Here is a 7,926-nt window from a genome sequence, read left to right as displayed (position 1 = left end):
CCTGGTCATGGTGCCATGCCAACTCAATATGTATATTTGTATCTCGGGTGAGATATGAAAATCGATAAAGTTTCTCGGGCGAGATATGAAAATTTATTTAACATATCTCGAGTGAGATATGGAAATTGAATTAATTATATATGCATTAAATTGAATTCTCATATCTCACGCGAGATATCGATAATGAAATTGAATTATCATATCTCGGGCGAGTTATCAAAAATTGGGAGCATATCTCGGTCGAGATACCGAAAAGGAAATCGTATTAATATATGTGTTTAATTGAATTATCATATCTCAGGCGAGATAAGAAATCAAGAAAACATATCTCATGCGAGATACTGAAAATGAAATTGGATTAACAAATGCTTGTAAAATTATCTCGAGCGAGAAATGAAAATTTCTTTAACATGTCTCGGGTGAGAAACGGATATTGAATTGAATTAATATTTTTGTGCGAGAGAAAAAATTAATGTCGGTGGCCACGTATCTCGCCTGAGATATTTGTACCCTAAAATTCCCAAACTTTCCCTTTCTTTTATTATTTATCGTCCTTTCCTCATATTTTTCTGAGCTTTTCATGAGTCCTTATCCTCGTCTTTTTTCCCTATTGCCGTCATTGGATCTCGATCGAGCTATTGCCCTACTACTATCGATCTCGAGTTGTCGCTTGCTGTTGTTGGACACCCAGCCTTTTGCCCAGGTAAGCCTAGGTAAGCACCCTTCCTCTCTTTCCTCTCCCTCCCTCCCCCCCAATTTCCCACCCTCCCTCTCTCTCCTTCTCCCACCCTCGCTCTCTCTCCTCCGGAGATTTCACTGACGTAAACGAAAACATGTGAACATGTTAATAACACAAAAAATCTTGTGATCACATGTTATATTCACAAAGCTTTCACAAGGGCCTAAAAAACTTATCTTTGTCGGGCATAAAAAATCTTCTTAGGTGGCCACTGACCTGCTATTATGTGAAGATGGTAACATGAGAACATGTGAATAGCTTATTTCCATGTGTAGCTAAGCTTTTAAGGGGTTCACAAATGGTAAGTGACCTGTTATTTTGTGAACGGTAACATGAGAACATGTGAATACCTTGTTCACATGTGTTATTATCACAAAAAATCTTGTGATCACGTGAATATTAAATCCCTGCTCTCCTCTCCCACTCTCTCTCTCTCCTTGTCCCACCACCGCCTAGCCCAAAACCATGCCTAGCCCACACCACCCTCTCTCTCCTTCTCCCACCCTCTTCCCTCCCCCTCTCTCTCTTCCCTCCCTTTCATTCTCCCACCCTCCCTCTCTCACTCTCTATCCTTGTCTCTTTGCTAACTCTCTCTATCCTCCCCCCGTCACTCTCTCTATCCTTCTCTTTCCTAACTCTCTCTATCCTTCGCTCTCTTTTGTAGCTCTCTCTATCCTTCGCTCTCTTTTGTAGCTCTCTCTATCCTCCCCCTTCTCTCTCTCCTTAATTTCTCTCTCCCTCCCTCCCTTTCACTCTCCCACCCTCCCTCTCTCTCCTTCTCCCACCCCCCCTCCCTTTCACTCTCCCACCCTCCCTCTTTCTCCTATCCCTCCCTCTCTTTCACTCTCCCACCTCCCTCCTTCTCCCTTTCCCACCCTCCCTCTCTGTCCTCTCCCTCCGTCCCTTTCACTCTCCAACCCTCGCTCTCTCTCTCTCTCTCCTTGTCCAACCCTCCCTATGCATAATATCTTCTTCCCTCCCTTTGGCCCCTATCTCTCTTTCACCTCATTTCTCTCTCTCCCCCTCATCTTTACATGAATTTGCATAGCATTGCATGTGAGTTTATTTTCTACATTTGTATTTTTATGTTTGCATGACATTGCATGCTCTTTATTATCTAATTGCATGTCAATGCATGTATGTGTCATTACAATGAATTGCATTGCATGATGGCATGGCATGGCATGACATGGCATTGCATCTAGATGTTATTACATGTGCATGTCATTGCATGGTACTCCATGCCCTTTGCATAGTGTTGCATGATACATGTTAATGCATGTATGTGGCATTACAATACATTGCATGGCATGGCATGGCATTGCATCTGGATGTTATTACATGTGCATGTCATTGCATGGTATTCTGTGCCCTTTGCATAGTGTTGTATGTCATTTGCATAGTATTGCATGTCATTGCATGCCTTTGCATGTGTTTGTATGTCATTTTAAGTCTTTGCACAGCATATCATTGCATGTGATTACAATTAATAAGAAGAATAATGTTAAGAATTATACATACAAGATAATTTCATTCTATGCAAGATATCTACTATGCATTGTGTACTAGATATTAAGAAGCAGTGAAGAATGTAAATTTATTAAGATCAATAATTTTTCAATTATGATTGAAAAATTAGGCCATGATTGAGATCATGGCCTAGTTATTTGAGAGGAACGGGGAGAGAGAGAGAGAGAGCAAGAGGGAGTGAGAGATAAGAACATGACGACATTACATCCTTAGGGTTAAAAATACCTCTTTCAATTACAAATAAAGCCAAGTTCATTCATATACACCTTCCAAATACAACTCTTCTATCATAACTGTTATTCAAAACATATAACAAACTGAAAATTTGACATAATTAATCAAAACAACAACAAACCAAAAATTTTCCAAGGTAATTAATACAAAGGACAAGGCAATCTAGATAGTTGAGACCACTTTATCCAAAAAAGATTACATCTACTACGTACTTATAAGGGCTACTGTAATCAAACATTGTTTAAAATTGATAACATAACATAACTACCTATGGTTCCTACACCTATACGCTTTTTTGGGCTACTCTATTCTTTAATTCCTCTCATAGGGTCTCCTCTGTCTCTTCGACAATATCGTCGCAACTTCGCCAAGTGCCGATAGCAATCCAAACTTCATGTTCCATGCATACAAATCTCTAGAATCAATAGGCTCATCCGCTAGTATCTTTGTCCAAAGATTGCGGGGCTCTGTTGTGATTCTGAGATGTTCTGTCACATTTTCGCCCGTTTACTTACATAAAGGTTAGGTGAGGATTGTGAGGGTTGTAAGGAATAGAATGATAGTGAGAGAGATAAATACAATGAGAACGAGAGGGAGGCAACAAGAGGGAGAGGGAGGTAACAAGCTTTGGAAGTGAGGATTAGAGTAAGAGGAAGGGGTCAAATTTATAGATACACAAAGAAAAAAACAAAAAGGTAATTTGCATGGTTATCCACTAAATTTAGAAAAGTAGATGCATGGTTTTTCCCTAAATTTAGAAAAGTACATGCATGGCTTTTCCTTAAATTTAGAAAAGTAGATGCATGGAATGAACATATTCAAGCCATTGACATATAATCATATAACACCATATACGCAAATTTGGAAAAATCCCAATTTTCATTTTGTAAGATTGTAAAAAAGGAACCATGGTGAACCTTTTTAAGCTTTTGTCAAAACCCCCTCATGTGACATATCATTGGAAAGAGCTTAAAGAGTAGGTTCTAAATGCACATTCTCCAACAACTTTAGGGTTCAAATGCTTAAGACAAACCCAAAAGTAGATTGACAATAAAATTCCCAGAGTCTTGGGATTTTTTCAAATTCTCCAATATGGTAATATATTCATTGTCCTGCAAGACGAAAAAGTAAATAGTCCTTTGCTAGATAATTGAAAAAAAGTACATTTTATTATTGCAACATGAAGGATCTTTTCAAAACTACAGTACAATGTCATCAATAGTACTAGGTCCTTTTCACATTGTTCTTCTCTGCTCTGCTGAACATTCTCATTAAGTTCTACTTTTTTAGAGTGGTTGATGTATAAACATATTATGGTTCGCATCTAACCCAAAGATACACATATATACAAAGTAAAGCTACTTACATGCACAATATGGTCGTCCATCACCTATCTGATTTAAAAATCGGGACATATGCATGATGGATTCTTTCCCATAGTCACCCAATATTTTTCATTGCGTACTAGTGATTCCTCAGTCTCAATTACAAACACTTCGGCACCACGAGCCCGTGCATCACCTGGTCAGAACCCTCCAGGATCCTCCTTAGGTGTCCTGGCACTTCACTTAGGGACAATCGCCTCCTTGCTCCACTCATACTACACAAACTCAATGCCTCCCTTACACAACTGACCCTGCACATAGTAGTGACCTACAACTATCATGTTGTGGGCATCACATGAGAAACCATAATCATTAGTCACATCACACTCAAGGGTGCACTTGGGCCTAGTGCACCTCAGAATGTAGTAGTCCATCTCCTCCTTATTGTCGTCCTGGGAAATGACTATAAACAAATCTCCCACTGTCAAAATATTTGTCAAAGAATCATGATTTTCCTCTCACAGGTAGTGTGAGAGGATCAAAAGTGGTGGGGGGTAATGCTCCTCTCTCTAGCCTCAACACTTGCTGCAAGCCCACTCTCTCATCTCACACATTGAGTAGTCACCATCGATGCATCGCTCTAGCCTCAACACCTACTACAACTAAGGATCCGCCCACTCCCTCATCTTGCACAATGAGTAGTCACCATACATCGATGTATGATGACCACACCATCTTCACATGGCACCGCTGATGCTTTTGCAGGCCATCGATGGCCTACAAAAGCATGAGCGGTGCCATGTGAAGATGGTGTGGCCATCATAGGATGTGCTCCTAATGGAGTGAAGCCTAAGTGTGCCATCCAATTGTCGCACAATCTGCAGAAGCACCATCAACAAGGACACTACTATCAACACACCAAAAGAACCTCCTAAGACAATCCTCAAATCTACATGAGGGAAGGAAGAGGTAGCACTAGTGGTCAAATGTGCATTGCACCAATCTAGTACATGTTGTGCATATCGAGAAAGTGCTCACTGTCTCGACGGAGCTAGTGATGTTTGAGGGTGTGTTTGACACACGCACCCACACCATCGTGGTCCCCCTTTCCATGCCCTGTCGTAAAGAAGCTCCAAATCACCTGGTAGCATGTCATGCGATGCCAAGAATATAGCCAATAAAACTAACAAGCACTCTTGAACTATGCCCCACATCCATCAGACCATATCCACTGCCTTGTCCATGTGACTCCATGCTCTCTCAAAAAGTCATCATGATGATGGAAGCAATGTTGCACAAACTGGGCGCTATGAGAGAGATCATCACTAATGTAAAAGTGATACTCTCTAATTATGACTCGCTCCTCTGGGGTGCTCGCTATGCCATCTAATGCCGCCTCTGCATGCCAATAACTAATATGCACCATGATGGCCACCTAGTTAAGCACACAAGAATGGGAGTTGTTAGATTCATAGACAACATCAATATAAAATATCTCGAAGACCTTAAATTGAAAATGAGGCAATGTCTCATGCAATACCTGCTCAAAAAAGTAGTACTATGCCTAGATCTTTGGCGAATGTGTAATTCTCTACGAAGTCAACCACAAAGAAAACTACACCAATAGGAAACTGTTGCAGATTGGCATGAAACTAACGGTCCTGCCACTTGGCACCGTGAGCATGATGTATGTAGGCATAGACAAAATCTATAAATGTGCTCATGAACTTGCCACATGCCGAATGGTGCTCCACTAGCTGTAATCTCCTTGACTGCCCATGTGTCACATACTAATATTATTGCCATGTTCCCACCTCAGCCCCACTAAGGAATCCTCCTCGCACAAGTGAAGCATGGCCAAGATGCTGCGTGAGGTACAAGTCCCCATGACACAAGCCATCCAATGGTAGATGGCATCCTCTGCCCGGGAATAATAGTGAGTGAATAAAATCCCTTGGGCTATAAGGCACCACCCCCGATGGCCAGACAAGCCACGAAAGACATCATAGGAAAGCTGAAATCCAATATGGTACCTACAAAGACATGTGTCATGCTGCCTCGAGTAGCACACAAACCAAGAATTGCAAGCCTCAAATGAACGATGGTTGATGGTGATCTCAGGGTGTGCAGACCTGAACTCAAAGTACAACTCTGCCTATGTCATCTTAAGAAATCAAGCCCCATGCACTATGTACTCCCCACGGTGAACCCTATGTCGCAATGCCTTCTTGTACTTTGCTGATGCACCACAATGCTCCTCCCAAAACCTCACTATCATCGCCCTCATCTCAGGGTCCAATAAACGACTCCATCTAGGTGCACGGCCACTACTAGCCCATAGAGCACCCTCAATCCCATTGTCCAAGCTGTGTCTCCTCACAAACCTTGCATGAGGTGCTTGATGACGAATCTGAAGTATGCGAGAAGTGGCGTAATGTGTACGTGGCAGGACATTGCTGGAAACAAACATTGTAAGGGCACGTCTTGCAGCCAATCCATTTGGATGCATCTTACGCTTGACTGTGCTATAGGACTGCCTTAAGCTTAGTAGTACACCGGCACTAGCCCTCCTTGAATGTGGGCTGCAAATCTCGGAAGCAGTAGTACACTATGCCATGATCGAGTGCCGTAGCAGTGCATCTAGCAAACTAGAATGTAAGGCCACATCAAGGTCAACAAAGTACTTGTCCTCAAAGACAGCATTGGCATGGTTTCGTGCAAGGGATTTCCCATGAGAAGATGCCTCATGAGCAACACTGGAGGGTGGAGTGGCAACAGTGTCATTGGCATCACCGAAGTGAGGAGTGCCCCACAGCGGAGGCAGGAAGGGCACATGCACCACATCGAGGAGTGGCATCAAGGTCAAGGGCTACACTAGATGGAGGAGTGTCGAGCTCGTAGGTGTCACCCAAGAGAGGTGAGGCAAACTTGCCGGCTGTGCCCGAGGCTAAAGAGGCACCGTGGCAAGCTCATAGGAGGCGCCAAAGGAGTGGCAAGCTTGAATGGTGCACCCAAAGATGGAGAGGCACCCAATGGAGGAGTGGCTTGCTCATGGTGGGCAACACCCAAGAGAGAAGTTCCAAACTTGGAGGGCATGCCAAAAGGTGGAGAGGTACCGAAGATAGAAGTGTCCACCTCATGGGCAGCCCCTGAGGGTGGAGTGACAACCGCATGGGCAAGGTGTAAGGGTGGAGTGGCAAAGGGCTCAAAATAGTGTGGAGAAAGAATTGTGGGAGAATGAGGAGGAGGAGGTGGGGTGGGGTCATGGGGAAGAGATGGAGAATGGGTGGGGGGAGGAGATGATGCCTCATCAATCGAACCCGTCGTGCATTGCAATGCTCGAGCCCTTATTTTGCGTTCACGATTTCTTCTTATCCTATCTTCCATGCAAACCCTTGCTTGCTCCTCATGAACAAGGTGGATTGGGGACTCTCATTGCCTATTTCTTTTTCTACTCCTACAACTTTGTGAACCCATGCTAAGAAGTAGGAAAAAAGAGATTAAGCATAAAATTGAAGATTAAAGTAATACTAGAACAAGATTAACATATACTTGGAATGGAGCTATCTCCAAAGTTGGTAAAGCTCTAAGAATGAGGGAGACTCCAAAAATTGGGCTATATATACCAAGATAGTTAGCATTTCATTTGGTTAAATTGGATTATGGATTAAATCTGGATTTTTACAGATAATGATAATTTTTTATAAAATACTAAAAAAATTTAAAATATGATTACAACTTTTAGAAATGATGAATGAATTAATTATTTTAAGTAATGAAAATTATTTTTATTTATTTATTTAATAAATTTATTCGTATAATACATAAAATTTAATTAATTAATTAATAATAGTAAAATTTCTTTAAACATATTTCAAGTTTTCTTTCAAAAAAACATTTTTTAAAAATATGCTTTTTTAAATAGTATGAATTTATTTATTAATATCATAATATTCACTTGATTAAAAAACTAAAAAAATAAATTTTATTCAATAAATAATATTAATTTGATAAAAATTTATATTTATTTTTTCTTTTTTGGGAGGATAGCCTTAAAATTATACTACATAATTTTATTTCAAAAAAATTTATCATTTT

At 41.1% G+C, this 7,926-nt stretch overlaps 1 pseudogene; it reads right to left on the bottom strand.

The window, feature by feature from the left end:
• Positions 1-3,458: 3,458 nt before the first annotated feature.
• On the bottom strand, positions 3,459-6,685 carry LOC147610903 (uncharacterized; annotated as a pseudogene).
• Between the last annotated feature and the right edge of the window lie 1,241 nt (positions 6,686-7,926).

This window comes from Cibotium barometz, chromosome 48, assembly GCF_041138505.1.
Source record: "Cibotium barometz isolate CiBa-2024 chromosome 48, ASM4113850v1, whole genome shotgun sequence".
Classification (NCBI taxonomy): Eukaryota; Viridiplantae; Streptophyta; class Polypodiopsida; order Cyatheales; family Cibotiaceae; genus Cibotium; species Cibotium barometz.
Note: the sequence above shows the minus strand (reverse complement) of the source record. Positions and strands in the feature narration are given on the sequence as shown.